The sequence below is a fragment of the Chionomys nivalis genome, chromosome 1 (genome assembly GCF_950005125.1).
Source record: "Chionomys nivalis chromosome 1, mChiNiv1.1, whole genome shotgun sequence".
Classification (NCBI taxonomy): Eukaryota; Metazoa; Chordata; class Mammalia; order Rodentia; family Cricetidae; genus Chionomys; species Chionomys nivalis.
The window spans coordinates 73,022,952-73,044,845 of NC_080086.1; the positions used below are offsets into that span (position 1 = coordinate 73,022,952).

Genomic DNA, 21,894 nt, shown 5'->3' on the forward strand with positions numbered 1-21,894 from the left:
TTGCCATGGAGACGGCACCTGCGCCCTCTGTGGCGCCTGTCTCCAGTCCCGCCCCTCGGGCGCTCCCGGGCCGCGCGCCCGCGTGCTCATCCTTTGCCAGCCCGGGCGAGTAGCGGGCACGCGCCAGCGAGCGAGAAAGCGGCTACGCGTGCGCACTGGGCACCTCCCCTAGCGGCGATCCGGGCCGCTGCCGCTCGCTAGGGCAGGACGCGGGGCGGGCGGGGGGAGGGGGGAGCGGCTTTGCTGGCAGCCCTGAGTGAGGCGGAGACCCGGGTGGAGCGGGCGGCACCACACCTCGGCCAGAAGCAGCTGCAGCAGCTGCCCTAGTCCCCACCGCCGCCTCTCCAGCCGTTCTGTCATTCCACGCCAGCTGCTGCAGACAGAGGACGAGGAGGAGGAGGCGAGAAACTCCCACCGACCCACAGAGGTGAGTCCCGGGCAGAGCATCCTCCATCCTTGCCTGCCTCCCTCCTTTCCTGCCTCCCTCCCTTCTTCTCGATCCTCCCCTCCCTCCCGCTCGCTCCCCAGCCCTCCCGCCCTCACCCTTCCCAACATCCCTCTCTCCTCTCCGCTCCTTTCTTCCTTCCAGCCTTTCTTTCATCCCTTTCTTCTTTTACCCAGCCCTACTTCCTTTCCACCCTTTCTTTCTTCTCTGTTTTTCTTTCAGTCACTCACCCTCCAGCCCATCTTTTCATGCCTTTTATCTATCTTCTCTTCATCTCACCCCCTTCTCAACCTCACCCCTTTCCCGGTGGGTGGGATGGTGGGGAGCATCCTTGTCTGCTAAAACTGTCCGGATTCAGGGGCTTCTGGAAAATTGGTCTCATGTACCAAGAGAGGCACTGTCGCTCAGAGAATGCCCTGCAGTTCTTTACATTGTCAGGATTAAGGGTCAAGTTGGATAGAGTACTGGGAACTGGAAGGAACAGAGTCCAGGAACAATCTATGGATATGTGCTATAAAGGATGGGGGTGGGGAGGTTGTCACTTTAGATGTGTTTCCAAACGCTCCCCACTCCTCTCTTCAGCAGTTTCTTCCTTTCTTTTTTTTTCCTCCTGGGAATTGCTTTTTCCCAGTGTGTATCACACTAATTTAAAACCCAGCTTTCTCTGTTTTGATTGTCGTCTCCATGAGAAACCACAAGGAAAGAGAAGCCCCGGGAAGGGAACAAGAGAGAAAGAGGGGAGGGGTGGGGAAGGGTGGCAACAGTGGAAGCCTGTATCCCTTCCCCTAGGCCTTTCTGGATTGACATTTTCAAGCCACCGGCCTAATATTCAGCTTGGACTTGAACCTGTGTGTCCTTGGCTCTGTCACTACCTACTTCACAAACAGAAACTCTCTCAACTTTAATGCCCTGTGCATTACACATTGTGTTTTGCTTGGTATGCAAAACACCCGGAGAACTTGGTTTAAGGCAATAGGAAGATACACCTTTTGTTCATCCCTGGTTAACTTCAGGAGACGGAGAATGGCTAGCCGGTTATTGCAGAATGAGATTGTACTTCGCTGTCTTGTAAACATATCATTTTGATAGCATTAGCTGTGTGATAGGATTCAGCACAGGCACTCTCAGTCCTTCTCAGCCGCCTTATAGAAATCCTGATACTTGAAGAAAAATGTTCCAGGTGACTGTGTCCGTACCCAGATTTACACTTATTGAAAAGTTGAATTGCCTCTGGGGTTATTGTTAAGAATTTAAAATCTTCAGTCAGTTTTTCATCAGTTACTTGCACTGAAAATTGTGTTTGACATTGCTTCCTTTAGCTTCACCTCTGACTAGTCTGTCTGTGTCAAGGATGGCATGGCAGTTCTCCTGTTTGCAAGTGTTGTTTCTAAACGATTGACTTAGACAGCGGTTACTTAGATAGCAGGACAGCAATGCTGGCTCAGTTTATCATCTCAGTGAGTCTAATTGTATGCATAACACTGGAAAAATTAAAGATTTATGTTTTGTCCTGTTGAAATTCTTCTGAGCATCAACACCTCCCCCAACCTTAACTTTAAGAAACCTAAATTTTAATGCGTAAATAGTATGTGCAGAGGGACCGAAACTAGATTCGCTGAAGCTGCCAGTCAATAACGACAGTATGGAGTAAGTTTTGAATTTATTCCTTTTACTGAAATTTCGATGACATTCCAGCAGTGTAATAGGCACTTTTGCATTTTATGTGAATGTCCAGTCGGAGTTGAAATGAAGAGAATTGCCTTCTTAAGTGGCAGAGTGCAGCTCTGACCAACAGCGGATACCGACGATCATGCGAATTAGTGTTTGGAAAGTGTATGATATTAGGAAACAAAAGAGGCCTCCCACTTTCTTTTGCCCTGGAGGAATGCTGCTCCTTTCATGGCTTGGCAGGCTTATCATCCATGTGGCAGAAGCTTGGTTGAAGTATCATTTACAAATGTCTCCAGGTAGAAATATGGTCAACCGTGTATGTATTTGAGTGGTTATATTAGCTGACTGTGAATTTGCACACAGGTGTGTTTTGACTACTGCTGTTTCTTTTCTTGTCCTGAGTTTCAGTCAGTGGAAAACTGGAAAACTTTCATGGCAATTTTATGGGGATGCTAAGTTTTTTTTTTTTTTTTTTTTTTTTTTTTTTTTTTTTTTTTTTTTTTTTTTTTTTGTTCTTACTTACTTTCAAATGCCCTTCTCCCTGCCAATCTATTACACTTGCTTTGTGGAGTTCTGAGTGTGGGAGGAGCAGTCCTTCATCAGTCTGTTTTTCTATGTTGCAGTTTTTCTGCTCAGAATGATGAGCTACTATCTCAGAAAGGAATACGGTGCTCACTATGGCTCGAAAAGCACATTTTATCTGACTCTTGCTTATAAATATTCATCAACATTGTGAAAGCAGACTGAAGTTATTAAAAAAATAGAAAATAAAATATTTTGTTTATGACAATATCTTAGGAGAGAGTAGATGAGTGAGATGAATAAAATATGAAACAGAAAAGTAATGAATGCATAAAGAGGCAATTAGGTGTACCTGGGATATAGCTGAGTGATAGTTCCCTTGCTCAAGGCCCTGGACTTAGTGCATAGCATCTCCCAAAACAGAACACAAATTAAAAAAAAAAAAAAAAAAAAAAAAACAGCTTGCCACCTTAACTAACAAACATGTGAATGTGACTTCTCAAGAACTTTATCTTTAGAAGCATCTGCCTTTTATTTCATGGGTCTTTAAAATACAAAGACTTCATAGAATATGTTGTGAATCCCACATGAAATATTCTAAATATGTCTTTTATGCCTCATTTTTTTCAAGCTCTTGACACATATGCAGAGTAATTTTGCCTAGTGTGAACTTCAGAAAAAGGTGTAAAGAAGAAAAAGACTCTGTCTTTGGCCTCAGCTTGTAGGATAGTTGAAGATAAAAGGTATTTGCATTAGGTACGGTTTCACAGCTGCAATGAGCTAGATCTTTGGAGAAAGTTTCCAAGATGAGTTCAGTTTCTCTTGCTTAAGAACACTGTGTCCTTACCTGCAATTAAGAAACTGGCTTTTTCAGTGGTATAAGATTATGGTGCAAGGAGTTTGCTTTGAAGTTAAATGCGTTTAGTACAAAACTTGGAGCAAGGTATGTTTTGCATTAGTATTATTTTAATTAGGTGGACAGATTTTTTTTAAAAAAAATTCCAACATTGTATATAGAATTATGCACCTCAAAGATGGAAGGGAGCTATGACAGCAGTTCTGAAGGGGACAGATGTTTGTGTGAACATGAAAAATGTTTTATTTAGTAAGAGCACTCAAGCTTGTGTGGAAATCCAAGAGAAGAATGCCACATAGTATGGGTACCACAGCTGGAGTAAAAGCAGAAATGGAGGAGGAAGCCTGGTATGATGTGAGGCGTATCAACAAGGCTATAAATTTTTTGGAATGTTAGTTAAATTGGTGAATATTGTAAAAATGTTAAACATATTATCATAGTGAGTATTCTGCTATCTCAGACAAGTCTGTTGGTTGTACCTTGGTATACACTTTCTCAGTGGAGATTTACTTAACAGTTAGATGCTTTTAATTTTATTTCCATGTTGTCAAACCTAGAACTCCATCTTATCATAAGACACAGAGCCCAAAGTTTGTGCCACAGTTAGACCCACAGTATTCTTTTCTTGGTTTTTTTTCTTAAACTGGGAGATAGAGAAAAGTCTTGATACTTCCTAGAAAATAATCATTTAATATTATCATTATCACACCTCCCTTTGCTTTTTTTTACGTTCCAGAATGATATCTCTTTAGAAGATATTTTATTTTAACATACACAAAACCACAACTTCTGAAAGTAATTATATTTCTTGGAGCTTTATATTTTACTCATGATATTATACCGTTACTAATTTTCCTTTTAATTAAGATACAAAAATCTTCATGATTCCAAAAGAGAGTATTCTTATTTGGTATTTTGTTGGTGAACTAACACATGGTGAAAACAAGAGTGTCTGCCTGGAACTTGTTCTGATCACACTGAAGATCTGGAGGGGCAAATGTTCGTAGACAACAACTTCTGGTCAACCTTCAGTTTTATTTATGGTTCATAGGCTATTTTGTGGACTATGTCCACCTAACAGTGGAAGTAGTAGGAATGTAATTTCATCTGAAAATAGATTTCCAGGAAGTACTCTCTGCAAGCAAGTTTAAAGTAGCAGTAGTGTAATGTTTGTAATGTTTTGTTTAATCTGTTTTTAATGGGTGCACACAGCTTCATTGCCTTTTCCCTAATAATAAAAGTTTTTCTTATATTTTTTTTAATAATTCTAATAATACGTAGAGTTGATCTTAACTTAACTTATATTAGTCATAAGTAAGTGTATTTCCAAAAATGAATAGAATATAAGCTGGAATATTTAAAATGTTTATTATTATTATTATTTTACACTTTCACACGTGTCATTGCATACTGACTACTGTATGTCACCCCCATCTTCTCACTACATCTCCCCTTCCATCATCTCCATAAATGTCTTTCAAATACGCTGTTTGTTTTGTTTGTATTCATTGAGATTAACCAGAACTGTATATGTAACAATGGATTTATAAGGATCCCGTTGTACCTATTGGGCTCAGCAGGTAAAGGGTAAGGTGTCTTTCTTGATAATAATGGGTGTACAGAGTCTAAAAGATGGCATTTCACAGCCTTTCTTTTCTTCCAGCTTTTATACACAGCTGACCATTGCTTCCACACTTTTCTGAGGTGGTTGCATAAGTGACTTGTTTAGGGCTGTGGTGTTTTTATTTTCTACTTGGCATTCATTCTTTGTTTTAGATTTTTAAAAGATTCCACAGATCGAAATAAAATATTTAAGATGTATCATTTCTACTAGCAACAGATGATTTTAAAAAATAAGTATTTTGAGTATTTTTAGTTGCCTAGTATGATTTTTACCTTTATTATGAATTTGAACACAACCACAAATATACGCTTACATCTCTTTGAAATGATTGCTCAGGGCATATTATAACAACAGAAAGTGATGGTCTAATTTTATAACACTTATTATTTCAAGCCTTTACTTTGAAAAAGAATAACATTACTCCTTTTATTTGAAGGTTTGGCCGATAAACACAGTTCCTACATCATTATTTTCATGTTTAATAATGATAGGAATTTCTATGTGTGAAACAGTTGTTTTCCCTATTAGTTAACAAACAGGAAGATTGAGTAAGGCTGAAACAAAAGGGATAAATTTTGTATGTTAATAATAGTTATTATTAACATATAAAATTTGCAACTTCCTGTTCAATTAGGAGTTTCTTATATTTTCACTGTCATAATAATACAATCCATGTTTTAATTGTTTTAAATGCAAGATTATATGTATATATAGCATTAAATAGATGTATTGTTTCTGTATCTGTAACTGAATATATATGTATTTTCATGCCGTGAGTGTGTTTATGATCATGTGTGTGTGTGTGTGTATGTGTGTGTGTGTGAGAGAGAGAGAGACAGAGAGAACAAGAGTGGTCACGTACCACAGCGCACATTTGGAGGTCAAAGGTCCACCTTAGGCATCATTTCTCATCTTCCACTTTGAGACAGGATTGTATGTTGTGAGTCTCCTTTCTGAAGTTCCCATCTCATCTCTTTATAAGAGTTCTAAGACTACAGGTATATTCTACTGTGGTGATGGGGTTCAACTGAGGTATATATGCTTTTGTAACAATCACTGTATCTTCTCCACTTACACCACTCACACATACCACATATGTGACTATACATATATGATTCAATAAATAGTTTTGAAAAATAAAACATGGATGAGAAATTAATGTGAACTTACACATGGTTTATGTGTGGTGGTCAGAGGACAATTTGCTAGAGTTCTTTCTCTGTACATTCCAGAGACTGAACTTGCAGTCTTTTTCACTTTTTTTTTTTTTTTGTCTTCTACGGAAAGACTTGGTATAGTAGTTTTAACAGAAAATTTCTGATTACAATCCTCTGAATGCAAGTGTACACGTGCCCCCCCCCCAACGCCACAGCCTCATGGTATTGAGACATCATTTTTGCCCTAGAGATGTATTTTATGGTACAACCAAAACAACCAATTTGTTTAATCAAATAGCTTGTTCACTTAGATGTGTACTTCCTAGGATCACTGTATTCAACGTATAGAATATTTCTTTCTTTATGTGATTTTCCTATGAATTGCTCAGGTTTTGTCTTGTTCTTTCAGAATTTACAGTTCTAGATACTGATGTAGGTTGAAATACAGAATCCAAACCCACTGAGTATGTTGTCTGAGATTTGTTTATGATTTTAGATGACATATTTCTTTTTTAAAATATTTTTTTCACTTATTTTACATATTGATAATTCCCTCTTCCTCCCCTCCTTCTATCCCCCCACCTCTGTTTCTGTCCAAAAAGAGGCAGGCCTCCCATGGATATCAACAAAGCATGGCATATCAAGTTGAGGTGGGACTGAGCTCCTTCTTTGTTTTAAGGCTGGGCAAGGCAACCATGTGTGAGTAATAGGCTTCCAAAAACTAGCTCAAGTGTTAGTGACAGGCCCTGATCTCACAGCTAGGGGATAGGTGTATTTCTGAAAGGAAATATAAAGGAATTTTTGTGTGATTTTTGAGATAGGCAAATATTTATTAAGCCTAAAGAGCACTAATTGTGAAATTTAAAAACTATGTTAAGATTTAACAAAATTAAATGACAGCATTTTTGTTTTTCAAGATACATAGCCAATGCTACATTTGTGTATTTCTTTCTCTTGTGCATGTGACAAGGGGCTTGAAGATGAGAGAGAGAATCTCTCTTCTCAATAAGAAGACAAAGATCTGATGGATAAGTTAGTCAACAGTCTGAAGATGTGTTTCACACAAGAAGACTTACAGATGAAAATGTCTGCATAGAATGGCACTTGGGTTTCTTTTTGTGTGTGTATGTGTGGTGTGTGTTCATATGTATGTGTGCACATGTGCACATGCACACATGTTCACATACATGTAACAATTAGAAATCAGTGTTGGGTGCATTCTTAGACCCTGCTTGACTTTATTTATTGAGCTGGTCTCTTGCAAAGCCTAAAATTCACTAACTTGTGATAATCTAGCTAACCAGCTTGCTCAGAGAAACCCCCTGTTGCTTACTCAGGATTGCTGAGATTACAGGTGATTCCTACACCTGCCCAGCATTTATACAGGTGCTGAGGACAAGGACTTGGGTTCTTAGAACTATACAACATATGCTTTAGCCGCAGAGCCATACAGATTAGAGCTAAGGAGTGGCCGAGTAATTAAGAACACTTGCTGCTCTTGTAGAGGACCCAACTGCCTCTAACTCCAGCTCTGGGGGATTTGAAGCTTCTGTCCTTCACAGGCACCTGAACTCATGTGCTCATGCCCACACATAAACATGTATTTGAAAATAAAATAAAACCTTAAAAACCAATGTCACAACATTAATCGTGAAGTTTCTAAATTATGAAAATTAGCATCAAGTTTAGAGGAAAATGGGAAACAACTGTATATGACACTTATACATGACAAATAAGAATGCAATACTTTGAGAAACAGCCTAAAACCTCTAATTTTAAAAGTGTTTTATTCCATGACTGAGAAAATAAAAAGCATATAGAAACTTTCCTATGAAATCTGTGACAGTTTTACTCACAGCGCCTTGAATCTAAAACAACCCCAGACTCCATCAAATCCCCATCTAAGGTTATTTCTTTGAAAAAAAAATTAGCACATCTGATGATGGTGGTAGCGAATGTATGAGTTCATAAATGCACTGTGAAAATCAGTTGTGTACAACCTGTCTCCAGAGGGAAAGAAAGGCATTGGAAGGACTTGTGAAAGTGTTCAGATATCAGTGGGATAGGTCTTAGGTATAGAACTGTGTGCAGCTCTTCTTCAGTGGCCTGCTGCTCTGGCCTCACTGAGTGTTGACCTCATGTGCAGTAAGTACTCTGGCAGCTGCTCTGGCACTTTTGCCAGAAGCCATCCTGCAGGCCGCTCGCTCTCTTCTCTGACTGCTCAGCACTGGGCAGAGTCAGTGGAAGAACTGACAAGCAGAAGAAAGTGAATGACAAGTAAGCCTCCTTGTTTGTAAAAAGTGAATTTACAGGCCGCTATGGCATTCTCAGTAAATTGGAGAGAGCTTGAAGCAAAAGGCCCTGTAGGTTTTGGGACAACCTGTTATTTTGGGCATGTGGGTAAAAACAAGTATCAGAGGGTATTCTGGGACATCAGGAAAGTATTCAAATTGTGGCCCAAAGGCTGAGCTGGAAGGGAAGGGAATGTAGATTCAAGGGACCAGTTGAAAGTGGGTAAGCACACAAACATTACCAAGTAGTGTGAAGCAAGCAGGACCCATGGGGTTGGGACAGGAGGCAAAAGTTAGTGCTGGCAATAGTCTGGGATCCCGGCAAGCTAGCTTGATTGCAGTTTGCCCATCTGTGAAATCAGGACCTCAGGCAAGAAGGTTTACATGTTTCGCTTGTTCAGGGTGAAGCCAAAACAGTAATTATTCTTGAACTGTTCTCCAAGGTGTTTCTCATGGATAGAAACTGTAGATTTTCATGGATAAAATATTTTTTTCTAACATTTTTCTCTTACAGTCCCTTCGCAAATAATTGTTGGTTGAATTTAATCTCTGAACCAGCTCCATATTTGAATAAACCCTACAGGTTTCTGTTCCAATTTGTCAGTCACTCATTAAATATTTTCCTATAAGGCATGAAAACCATTGTGTGTACCTGTGTGTGTTTGCGTGTTAATGTGCATGTGTGTGTGTGTCTATGTGTGAAAAATGTCAGCTCAGAATCCATACAAGAGTAAGACAGGGCATTTGCTCTCACAAGTTGACAGCCTACCCACAGATATAAAACAGTCTCCTGAGCAGTTTAATGCTACATGGTAGAAGGTGAGGTATTCTTTTCTAGCACTCCAGTTTCATGACTCAGAAAATCAGGCTGTTACTAAAGGAAAACTCAGTTCTTGTAGTAATGAAGTTAAGAGAATAGAAGAGAAGGTGATCTTACATTAGAAACTTTGTTTTCGTTCCAGACTTGGTCTGGGACTGGCCACAGCTGTTCCTGCCGGATGATGGGTTCAGAAAGAAACAGTGGGAGAGATGGGAAAACAACATCCAGGGGCGCTACTGTCACTGTCGTGTGCTGAGAAAACAGTTGAAAGGGAGACCCAGTGAGGACACAAGCTGGGACTGGAGAAATGTTGACACATTGTATTGATAGAGATATCTCAAGAATAAAACAAGAGATACATTGTTTACAAAGAGCAGGATTTATCTTTGGTACTGACACAGTAGCACTGCCTACTGTCCAGAAAATAACAAGGAAAATATATGGGAAAGGCAAAACAAGTATGTAGTATAATTATCCACTAGATGAACATTTGGTATAATTCTAGCCCCACCCCCTCATGACTGTATTCTAGTTTATCTTACAGTGAAGTCTTTTTAAAGCACTGCTTAAATCCTATCATTTTATATCTTATTTTAAAACTAAATGTATTTAAGCGTTTTCCAGCATAACAAAAATTTTTCTACATATTTTTGAGATACATCACATCTATTGGAATATAATATCTTAATATATACAGTTGAAAAATGCCTGATATGTTTTGCCTTCTAGTATGGTGTATGTCATGGGTAACATACTAACTTTGGGAACCCTCTCCAGACACACCTGGAAAAAGGTAGCAAATGCCTATGTTGAAGTGGTTATTAGTGGGTGTGAAAATGTTCAAACATACACACACACACATGCACTCATGCACACGCACACACACACACACACACACACACACACATAGAGGGGATGCCCTTCTTAAAAAGAGGTGATGTCCTTAACATAAATATCATTTATGGTGGTAACTCCAGTACCAGGGGATCTGATGCCCTCTTCTGGCCTGCAAGTACCCTGCATCTACATGGTACACATACACTGGGCATATAGGCATAAAATAAATAAATCTTTTTAAAGAGGAAAATATCACCATGCTAGTATCTGATGATCTCGAACTTTAGGTTTTCATTTCTGGCTATCATTTGCTGTTCCGTGTGGGTCTTCTGTGGATTCTGCAGGTTTTTGTGCCTCCATAGACAGTTTGTTTTGATGTTTTGCCATTTCAGGCAAGACTGTAAAGAACATCTTTTTACAAGCTTCTTTTTTTTTTTTTTTCCACATGGACCAGCGCCTTATGTTTTAATGCTGCTAACTACAACTGCTAGTTCAGGAAGTGTGTTCATTTTCTACTTTGATAGCATTAACTATATGCTAGGCTTCTTTTAAAATAGTATATAAATTCTTTTCTACCTGCAAGTATAAAATTGCCTGATTCCACATCTCTATGCAAATACAAGATAATTTTGTACATATAAAAGTTTGCCAGTAAGAACATGAGAAGGATATTTTTTTCTACTGTGATGTCTAGAGAGTTTGCTTATTTTCTGTGTAATGACCTGGTAACTGCTTCTGCTGGGAGTTGTGTCTGTTTTTAGGTTGAACCTTTTACATGATTTCACTCTGTGCATCTTAGAAGAGTTTTTTTTTCATTCTTGAAGTCATGATAGAGTGTCATAATCTCTGTAGTATAGAGTGTGTTGTGAGATCCAAATGCTTTTCCTTTTCTAAGCTTTATATTTACTCTTATAAGACTATGGTGGTCCAACAGTTATTAAATTTCAGAACCAGCATTTTGGTATTTTAACCTTATTTAAAGGTAATTTTGAAGGAGAAGTAATTACATCTTCTCTGTCAGAGTCTCATTAGTTTTTTAGTTTTCATTCTATATCTTTGAGGATCATGAATAGCTTTCCTTGCAGAAGATCCTACCATTTTGTGCCATTTATTCCCATCTTATATATCTAAGTTGTTCTGTTTTTATTGTGGGGAATTGGCAGCTTTGCTTTATAGTTTCTACTGATTCTTCTCTGGTACAGAGATCATTCCTTTTTGCTTTTTATACTTGGTTCAGTACCATGTCACCTTTTTGAAATCCTTTTCTGTTTCAAAACATTTGTCTTTCTCAAATTTTTTTCTTAAAATTTCTGTGACCATTTTATATGTTAAGGCAAGAAATTATTTGTGAATATAATGTTCAGTGGTGGAGAACGCTTTCCTAGTGTGCAAGAGGCTTCAAGTTCAGTGCTAGTACTGTAAACATAATAGTAATACTCATTATAATAGTGAAAATGAGATAATAGGTCATGAATCGAATACATTTTGCAAATGAAAAATAAACACTGAATTCCATATAGTCTCTGCTAATCTTTAACTTAAAATATTTTTTCTAACATGAGTTTAGTGAAATTTAGGTACTCCTTATATCTGAAAAACTTGGTCAAAATAGGAAACTTTAAAAAGAGATTCCAGATGTCTATCTATTGGGTCCAAGCCATCTCAATTCACTATTACCCATCTCTTTCTGTTTATGAACTCCTCTTTGGATGAGCCATATTGTATAAATAAAATCCATATACTCTCTTGCATACTAACTCGGCAATTTTTCTGGGCTTTTATGAATATTTTATGGAGATTGTTTTCCTATGTAGCTAGCTCCCAGGGGTCTGAAAGTATATTTCTAAATTCCCATCTAGTTGACTGAACAATGATTTGCTTGATTTTGAAAATGTTCACTATATGACATTTTTAAAAATCATAAGACAACTCTATTCTTTGGATATTTGGTGTCTTATTTAGTCATTTGTGTACTCAAGTTTCTGTACATGACAGCACCTCCCCTGCATCTAGCGCCGTTTCTCAGACATGTGTATGTATTAACTCAGTGGCTGCCTGACCCACAGGAGGCTTTGGTTGTCTCATGCTATAGGCCAGAGCTTACTTTTTTAAAAACTAATTCATTAAATTTATTTTTGTCTAAAGACCATATTTGTCAAGCTTCAAAAGAAGGTTAACGTTAGATTATTCCTATCATTTTCTAGCATGTTTTTTTTTTTTGATTTTTTAAAATTATATGTATATGTGTGTATGATGTGTGGTTATGTGCATGTGAGTCAGGTACCCACAGAGGCTAGAAGAGGACGTTGGTTCCCCTGGAGCTGGAGTTGTTGGCAGTTGTGAAGCATCTGATATGAGTGCTGGGAACCAAGTGTGAGTCCTCTGCAAAAGCAGTTGGTGCTCTTAACCACTGACACATCTCTCTAGCCCCAAAATAATTATATTAAATAAAAAACTTTCACTGATTATGCAAGTTAAGAAAAGGGATTCATTGCCTTGAAATTTAATTATTCATCTGGTTTAGATTTTATACATATACATATGTGTGTATGTCATTAATATTTTGTTATTTTATTCTCCTCCTCTTCTTTCTCCCTCTATAATGGTCAAACTTGGGGCTCTAACACTCAACTACATTCCTAGTACATATTTGTTCTAGCTTGTTTTATGTCAGGGACACAAGCTAAAATTGTCTGAGTGGAGGGAATAAAAAATACCTCCATAAGCCTGGGCTGCAGGCAAAACTCTAGGGAATTTTGTTAGCAATTGCAGCCCATGTGGATGGTGCTTCCCCTAGAAGTATGGTCCTGAGTTCTATAAGAAAGCAGACTGAGCAATCAATAAGGAGCAAGCAAAAGCAGCACTCCTTCTGTGTGTTCTTGTCCTAACTTCTTTTTTTTTTTTTTATGATGATGAACTGGTATATGGAAATGTAACCAAATAAACTCTTTCCTTACCAAATTTCTTTTGGTCACAATGTTTCATCAAAATAATAGAAAGCTTAACTGGGACAATATTTAGTCTTAGTGAAGACATTCCTGTTAAGACCCTATGAGTCACATAGTGTAATTAGATCTCATTTTTAGTTTAAAAACAAGCATTTTCTTTGTAGAATATTGAATGTGAATGTAAAATAAGTACATGTGTCAAGTCACAGTTCATGTATCCACATATCTCTATGAGTGCTGCATCATTATAGTTAAAAAGTCTCAATCTCAGTACTTCTTTCTGTAAATAATTATAGCAATAAGGATGGATTAAAATAATACATTATAATTATGAATAAGTTTTTCAGCCTATAGAAAATTTCTGGTTTTTATTGTTTGAATAATTTGATATGGAGCTATTTATCTGATGGAACTTTCTTGATCTCTGGGTGGCTTTGTACAGACAACTTTTTTGTGCTGTCACTTCTTTTTATTTATTTATTTATTTATTTATTTATTTATTTATTTATTTATTTATTTAAGATTTCTGCCCTCTCACCACCACCACCTCCCATTTCCCTCCTCCTCCCCCATCAAGTCCCCCTCCCTCATCATCCCTAAGAGTAATCCGGGTTCCCTGCCCTGTGGGAAGTCCAAGGACCACCCACCTCCATCCAGGTCTAGTAAGGTGAGCATCCAAACTGCCTAGGCTCCCACAAAGCCAGTACGTGCAGTAGGATCAAAAACCCATTGCCATTGTTCTTGAGTTCTCAGTAGTCCTCAATGTCCATTATGTTCAGCAAGTCCGGTTTTATCCCATGCTTTTTCAGACCCAGGCCAGCTGGCCTTGGTGAGTTCCTGACAGAACATCTCCATTGTCTCAGTGTGTGGGTGCACCCCTCGCCGTCCTGAGTTCCTTGCTTGTGCTCTGTCTCCTGCTCTTGATTTGGACCTTGAGACTTCAGTCCGGTGCTCCAATGTGGGTCTTTGTCTCTGTCTCCTTTCATCACCTAAATGTTTTTCTTTGGGTTCACCTTCTTAATTAGCTTCTCTAGGATCACGCATAATAGGCTCAACGTCCCCTATTCATGGCTAGAAACCAAATATGAGTGAGTACATCCCATGTTCCTCTTTTTGGGTCTGGCTCACCTCACTCAGGATCACTTCTATGAGTAGCTGACCCCTTAAGCCCAGGTCTGTTGCTTTTCATGGTAGCTCTTGATAGGTTGTGAATTATTATCAGTTCAAATAGGTTAGCATGTGAAATATGTATTTGTGTTGAATATGTGTTAAAAATGCTTCATATCAAAATTATAGGCATGTGTCATTATTAAGCACTGTATTAGGCAGAAGGCTACCAGAGTAGATTTTATTTCTTGTGAATTGTTTCCTTTATAAAGAAAAATATTTAATAATGAATTTTAAAGTTGTAGAAGTCTTTTCATATTATCAACTACAAAATATTATTGAAAGAAGTTAACAAAAACCTAAATTAATGGAAATACATTAATATTTACAGGCAGAAAAAGAAACATGATTGAGGAGACAAATTGATCCTCAGGATCAATGCTATTGCTTTCTAATTACTAGTTTTTTTAAAAAAAGAAATTGTTAAGTTCTCCCTATAATTCATTTGTTTTTTGAGCATAGTCAAAACAAATCTTTAAAAAAGAACAAAATTGCAAGATATACACATACCAGTTCTCAAGCTGATTGTAAAACTGTTGTGACTAAGACTATATGGCTGTGGAGTGAGAACAGGCGTAGAGATCCTCAGATTAAAAGTGAACATTCAGAAACAAACCCATATATTTAAGTCAACTGATGTTTCAACATGGGTGACAAGTTAATTCAATGATAAAGAGGATAGTCTTTGAGGGGTGAGGCAACATGAATCAGCAGATAAAGGCCCTTTGATTCTGATGATTGGAGTCGAACCCCCAAACTCATGTGGTTGGAGAAGAGAACCAATTTCAATAAATTTTATTCTGACCTCTGTGTGTGTGCTATGATACACATTTAAATTCACACTTTATATAAATATATGTAACGAAAAAAGAAAATTCATTGATATAAATGAGGCAATGAATGTACGCATGAAAAGGTATGAATTTGGACCATTTGCTTCACCTTACTTACAAAATTAACTTTAAATTCATCTTATTCCCAAATGTAGTAGCTAAATCTAATACATTTCAGAGAAAGTATCAGTATCAATCTTGAATAGGCATTGCCTTCTTAGCTGTAATGACCAAACTGAAAACACTGACTGGGAGAAGATCTTCACCAACCCCGCAACTGACAAAGGTCTGATATCCAAAATATACAAAGAACTCAAGAAATTAGACCGTAAAAGGTTAATCAATCCAATTATAAAATGGGGCACTGAGCTGAACAGAGACTTTTCAACAGAAGAAGTTCAAATGGCCAAAAGACACTTAAGATCGTGCTCGACTTCCTTAGCAATCAGGGAAATGCAAATCAAGACAAAATTAAGATACCATCTTACACCTGTCAGAATGGCTAAAATCAAAAACACCAATGATAGCCTCTGCTGGAGAGGTTGTGGAGAAAGGGGCACTCTCATCCATTGCTGGTGGGAATGCAAACTTGTGCAACCACTTTGGAAAGCAGTGTGGCGGTTTCTCAGGAAAGTCGGGTTCAACCTACCTCTCGACCCAGCAATACCACTATTGGGAATATACCCAAGAGATGCCCAAACATACAACAAAAGTATATGAAAAAACAAAACAAATAAGCAAAAAAAAAAAAAGATCAAAAAGATCAGCGAATAACAGGTTAAAACATTTAGCACATCAAAGCCATCATCAAGAAAACTGGAAAACTGAACAAAATATGTGCAAACCATGCAAATAGGAACAGTTCCCTCAATATTTAAAAAAGTGTTATAATAATAAAATAATATACCTATAATAATAAAATACCTGAACAAAAATAAGACCATGATTGTAATATAGGCTATAATGCCTTCTACAGGGGACATCCACCAAATAAGCACATTAAGAGATGTAAATGCCACTAATCATTGGGTGAGTACAAATCAAAAGCTGAATGAAGTACCTGCATGCAGTTACTAGACAGCCTCAAAGACAAAAGCTTCAGTAGCAGATGCTAGTGAGTTGTAGAGGAACTGGAGCCAAATATAACACAGTGTATTCACAGTGGAAACAGCTGGCAGTTCCCCCAGATTTTAAGTTTGGAGTTATTTTATGACCTAAGATTTCTATTCATTAGTATATTCTTAAGAGAAGTAAGATGGATGTTCACAGGAACCCTGTGCTTTCAGGTTACAGCAACATCATTCGCCATAGCAAAAAAGTGGAAAGAGCTGATGCCTGTCAATTAAAAAGTGACTAGAATATGGTCCATTTGTTCAGTGAGAGACTATTCAGCCATCAATATGACTATTAACTGATAAGTTAAAGGGCTGAAAACATTATGCTAAATGAAAAGAGACAGGCACAAGATGCTATATTTTTATAAAGCGTACAGGATTATCAAATCTATGTGGATGGAAGCTAGACAAACCAGTGCCAAGGATTGGAGGAGGGGAAGAGAAGGGACTGGTGCCAGAGAATGTGAGTTTTCTATGTATGATGATGGACTCAGGGAGGTCGCACATATTCTTCATATATGTATACCTCAAACATCCCTAAATTGTACAATTAGAATCTGTGACATTATTACAGATAATTTATTTCTCAAAATGAAAGCAAACAAATCAACTGATTATTTTTAGTTTTATTAAAATTGCAAATTAAGTCTTGTTATATTTTTAAACCCTAATTTTTTCAAAGTCTTTAATTTCATGACATATGATGTCTAATTGGAACATTATTTTTCCTTCACCCATCCATTACATAATAAAATGTGTGTGTGTGTGTGTGTCTACAATAGTATTCAATCTCAGAAGAGACCTTAAATTTAAACTTTTAAATAAATTTGAGACTGTTATATACTATGGGGACTTTTGAAGTTGGACTGAATGCGTTTTTGCATTATGATACGGCCATGAACCTTTGGGGGCCAAGAAATAAAATGTGGAGGTTTGCAAGAAAGTGGCCCCCAAAGGGAGTGACAATTAGGATGTGTGACTTTGTTGGAGGAGATGTGGCCTTGTTGAAGGAAGTATGTCACTGAGGGGGTGGACTTTGAGGCCTCCTTTGCTCATCTATACTCAGTGTGGTAGACAGTACACTTCTTGTTACCTTGTGGATCGAGATGTAAAATTCTCAGCTCCTTTTCTAGCATCATGTCTGCCTGTATGCTGTATGTATACATGTATGTCTGTATGTATCATCATGTCTTACCATGATGATAATGGACTAAACCTCTGAAAATGTAAGCCACCCCAATTAAATGTTGTCTTTAAAAGAGTTGCCATGGTCACAGTGGCTCTTCACAGAAATAGAAACCCTAACTTAGACAGCTTCCTTCTTACTTTTCAGAAAGTTTTTAGGTAAGGGACAACATGATAACAGATTAGAAAAAGCATGAAAGACTTTTCTTTTTGGATCTGGTTTACCTCAGTCAAGATGACTGTTGCTCTACCCTTCACCTATTTATTTGCAAGTTTCATGATTTCATTTCTCTTAGTAACTGAGTAATATTCGATTGTGAAGGGATGAGCTTCAGTTTAGTACATAGATCGAACCAACCAATTTCCCTTTGATTGTTATATTTATGAAAGCAAACACTTCACTTTGAAAATACTATTTAATCATTACATTTGCATTTATACATGCTGCGACTAAGATGTTTCCTTATTGACTTTCTTGGAAAAGGTAAACTGCGTTACCAAGATGAATGAGTCAGCATTTTGATCCTTAGTATATCTAAGAGTGAATAGTAGTAGGGAGTGCTGACCCACAAAAAGTAAAAATTCCAAACATGACCAGAGTCCTAGGCAGAATTATCGACAGCAGTAACAGAGTGCTTAAAGTCAAATATAATTAAACAAATAATAGAATATTCACATCTGAGTGAGAGTTTTAAGAGAATGTAAAAATTCCCAACAAGGACAACCTAGAAAATCACATTACAGTGTGAGGACAAAGCAGTCAAGTATAATTGTCACTATAAATTTGAGGGACAGTAAAATAATGCTATTACAAGAGCTTCTGAGGGGCACTGTTAAAGAGGCAGGATTCATGGATTAGAACAGCTGTGCTTGAATAAAAGAGAGGGCTTTGGGACCATGAAGATGCAAGAGATACAGAACAAAGGCAGCTGAATTCTATCACATGTCCTCCTGTGTGAAACAGACTGGGGAGAAAGCTGGTGTCTGGTTTTGTTGATGTTGAATTTTAAGAGCCGGCAGCATTTCCTGAACAATTCTCCATTAGACATTTGTGAGTGGGGTCTGGATTTCTCTGATGCTGGCATTCAAAGTTGAAATCTTGGATCAAACACAAGGGTGTTAATTAGGGTCATGGAAATAGATGAAGGTTCCTGAGGGTGGCATGGAGCCTTTTGAGGAGCATGGCTCTGCTCATCAGGAATGCCCACTCTATTGCTTTGAGATATAAAAAAAAAATAACTGGAAAAAAAGATGAGCAGATAGGGAATGAACCCTGTATGGATATTTGTCATTGATGTCTAGGGTGTCAGCAAAGAAAACAAAAATGCTTGCCAACGAGAAATGCTATTCTCTAAGTTCTTGGCTTGGATATTCATTAAGAACAACTAAAATAAGATCAAGCCCAGAGCCTGTTGCCTGTTCTTTGCTTCTTCTTCTTCTTCTTCTTCTTCTTCTTCTTCTTCTTCTTCTTCTTCTTCTTCTTCTTCTTCTTCTTCTTCTTCTTCTTCTTCTTTTTTTTTTTTAAGTTTCTCAGTTTTGCCATCTAAGTGGGCAGTAAAGTGGTAGAATTGCCAAAGCAGATGCTGAAGGCAGAAGCAGGGAGACTGCAGAATGAGGGTCATGGGTCATGGGCCTGGGAGCAACTCTAGGTGGTAGGCATATCAGTACTCAAAACTTGGTCCCACAGTTTTCAATCTCCTTAGGAGACTTTTCTCTGTTAGGAGGGTGGGCTTTTTGTTTCTTCCTGCTGGTTTCTGATTTCCATATTACTCCATGCAGTAATTACTGCTGGGAGGAACATTTTAAAAATGGAGCCTGCAAAGCTAAAGTTTAGCCCTTATGGGTTTGATGTTCTGTGAAGAATATATTGTCAGTGAAAGAGAACACTGAAAGCCTTATCTCATTTGAGCAGCTTATCGCCTATGTCCCAAGAAAACATTGATCCTTTACTAATACTGTCCAAAAAACTCTCAGCAATAGTTTACCAACGACAAGGAAACATTTGAGAGGTGTGGTTAAGAAAGTGCTGCTGTGTTTGCAGACAACCTGGTTTTGGTTTCCAGTGCTCAAATAGAGCTACTTACAATCCCTTTATCTCCAGTTAAAAGAATCTGGTGCCCTCTCCTGGCCTCCAGAGGCACCTGCACCCACAGTGTATACACATGTACACACAAATTAAAATAAATCTGTAAAAAAGAGAAAACATCTGTCCCTATTAAACTGGTTCTGGTGTCCACTGACCCTGTGAGATGTGACAAGGGAAGGTGTGTGTCCTTTTGAGTAATTATTTCCCTCAACTTTTAAGTCATAAGAACCAGTTCCCACTTTCCTATGTTTCTGGAAGGGAAAGAAGTCCTCCGCTTAGGGAAGAGTCTGCTGGATTTGTGAGGATATTTTCCACAGTGACTTTAGTCTGGTGCTTAGCTCAGAACTCTACAGTACTGAGCTTAAGAGAAACTGGAAATGGAGCAGCTAGAAGTTATACATTTTAAAGTGAATTGGTAGGTGTGCACACTAACAGGCAAGGCATGGGGAGAATAGCTTGCCTTGCTTTAAGTAACAGTTTAGAAAAGAAAATACTCAATACAGCGAGCCTATGGGAGTTAATTTATTTTTATACACTATGCCCTTTCCCCTTATGGTGGCCTGAATGTAAAACACAAATAAAACAGAAAGCGAAGTTCTGAGGATTTAATTCAGTTGGTACATTGCTTTCCTATTGTACACAAAACCCTGCGCTTGCTTCTTGGGCATCACATAAACTGGATGGGATGGCTTATGCATGTAGTCACAACACTAGTGAGATGAAGGCAGGAGAAAAGTTCAAGCTGTCTTTAACTTTAGTTACTGTAGAGATTGAGGCCAGCCTGGGCCACATGAGACTGTCTCAAAAGAGGGTTAGGGGAGGCTGTGGAGAAGAAGAGAAGGAAGAAGAGGCGGAGGGGAAGAAGGAAGGGAATAGGTACATCTGGGTCCCTGTATAAACTCCAAGGGCAGCTCACAATGACATAACTTCCTTCAACTGGGCTCTGCTACCAGGATTTCTGTCACTTCCTAATAGTACCCCAGCTGGCTCTCTATCCTTCAACACATGGGCCCACATCACACAAGACAAAATGACAAAATGATGAGAGTAATAACCATGTCAGTTATATCTTATTTAGATAAATTGGAGTGAAGAAATCTAATTATATACTGATTAAAACCTTTTATCAGTTATCAAGATGAGGGAAGGTATGAGTTAAAGAAAACCTACCTGTAGCTTTTGATCAACAGTGTATAGATAGATTTTATGACTTTCTTGAGCATAGTAAATGAGTGTACATGTTCCTTGGTTTTTCCACAATTCTCTCTTATAAAATAAATCCATTTAAGAGCATTTAAATGCAAGGCAGGTTAATCTCTTATTTTTTACACTGAATAAAAGTGTTGAAAGTGTTGGGAGGAGGGGCTTGTCATTAGACACAAACAATAGAGTTGGTCACCAAACTTCAGAAATAATCAAAAGCTGTGGCTTTGCATTTGTATACCTACTAATTAGGAGATTAAATGGTATTTCCATAGCAACAGAGACACTTTCCTTGAATACTAATTTTATGCCTGCAATAATACATAGCAGGGTCTACAAGAATGGGAGCTTCAGGTCTGAGTTAGGCAAAGTAGGTAAGTATTGACTTCTAATCAGGCACACTGGAGTGTTAGCAGACTTGCAATGAAGTGAATAACTAAAATTACATTTGTTGATATTTCAAAAGTAAGCCCTCTAAAATGAATGATGTTATTTTATTTTATTTTTTTTCTGGAACCTGTTGCACTCCCTGACTTCTGTAAACTATTCTTTCCTAGCCAACAATTCTGCCACGCCATCATGATGTGGTTTAAGGTGTAGAGCTTGTCCACTTTTCTGAGAGGGTTCATGGGTAAATTAACATATTGTTAAGTCATAGGAAATAAAACACAGGGAGACTGGCACAATTATAACTGTAGGAACAACCTCCAGAAATGCAAATGGACTTTGCTGGAATTTTCTACCCCTAGAGAGATCAGGAGACCAGGAAGGATTATGTGCCTCTCTTGTTTCCATCTAGTTTAAATCCCAAATGTGCATTAGCTGTGTGTTACTTTTCATTCAGCAGGACTACTGGGATGCAATGAAAAGTATATGAATGCATCAATGCTTTTAAATTTTGTTCCTGTTTCTTTGGTTGACTAGTTGACTTTTTCTTTTGTTGTCATTGGCTTTTCTTGATATATGAACTTTCCAAACTTTTTCTTGCTGCCTTTTGATGGTATATTCAAAGTGATCCAGACTTCTAGATCATGTATTAATTCTGAAATTTTTCTGTGATGTTTCTCTCCTTCTCCTCTATCCTTTTCTCTGGTTTCCTTCATTCTCCCCTACTTCTCTTTCTCCCTTTTCTCT

General features: G+C 38.0%; 1 protein-coding gene across 4 annotated transcripts in view; it reads left to right on the forward strand.

Annotated features, from left to right (window-relative positions):
* The first annotated feature begins 227 nt into the window (after positions 1 to 227).
* The window catches only part of Ctnna2 (catenin alpha 2), a 1,144,480-nt gene continuing 1,122,813 nt past the window's right edge, over positions 228 to 21,894 (forward strand). For 2 of the 4 annotated variants that reach the window (XM_057766952.1, XM_057766959.1), the window contains exon 1: positions 228 to 427. The gene's annotated coding sequence lies outside the window, so the exon portion shown is untranslated. The remainder of the gene's footprint in view (positions 428 to 21,894) is intronic. The other 2 variants (XM_057766967.1, XM_057766977.1) reach the window with 1 other exon arrangement.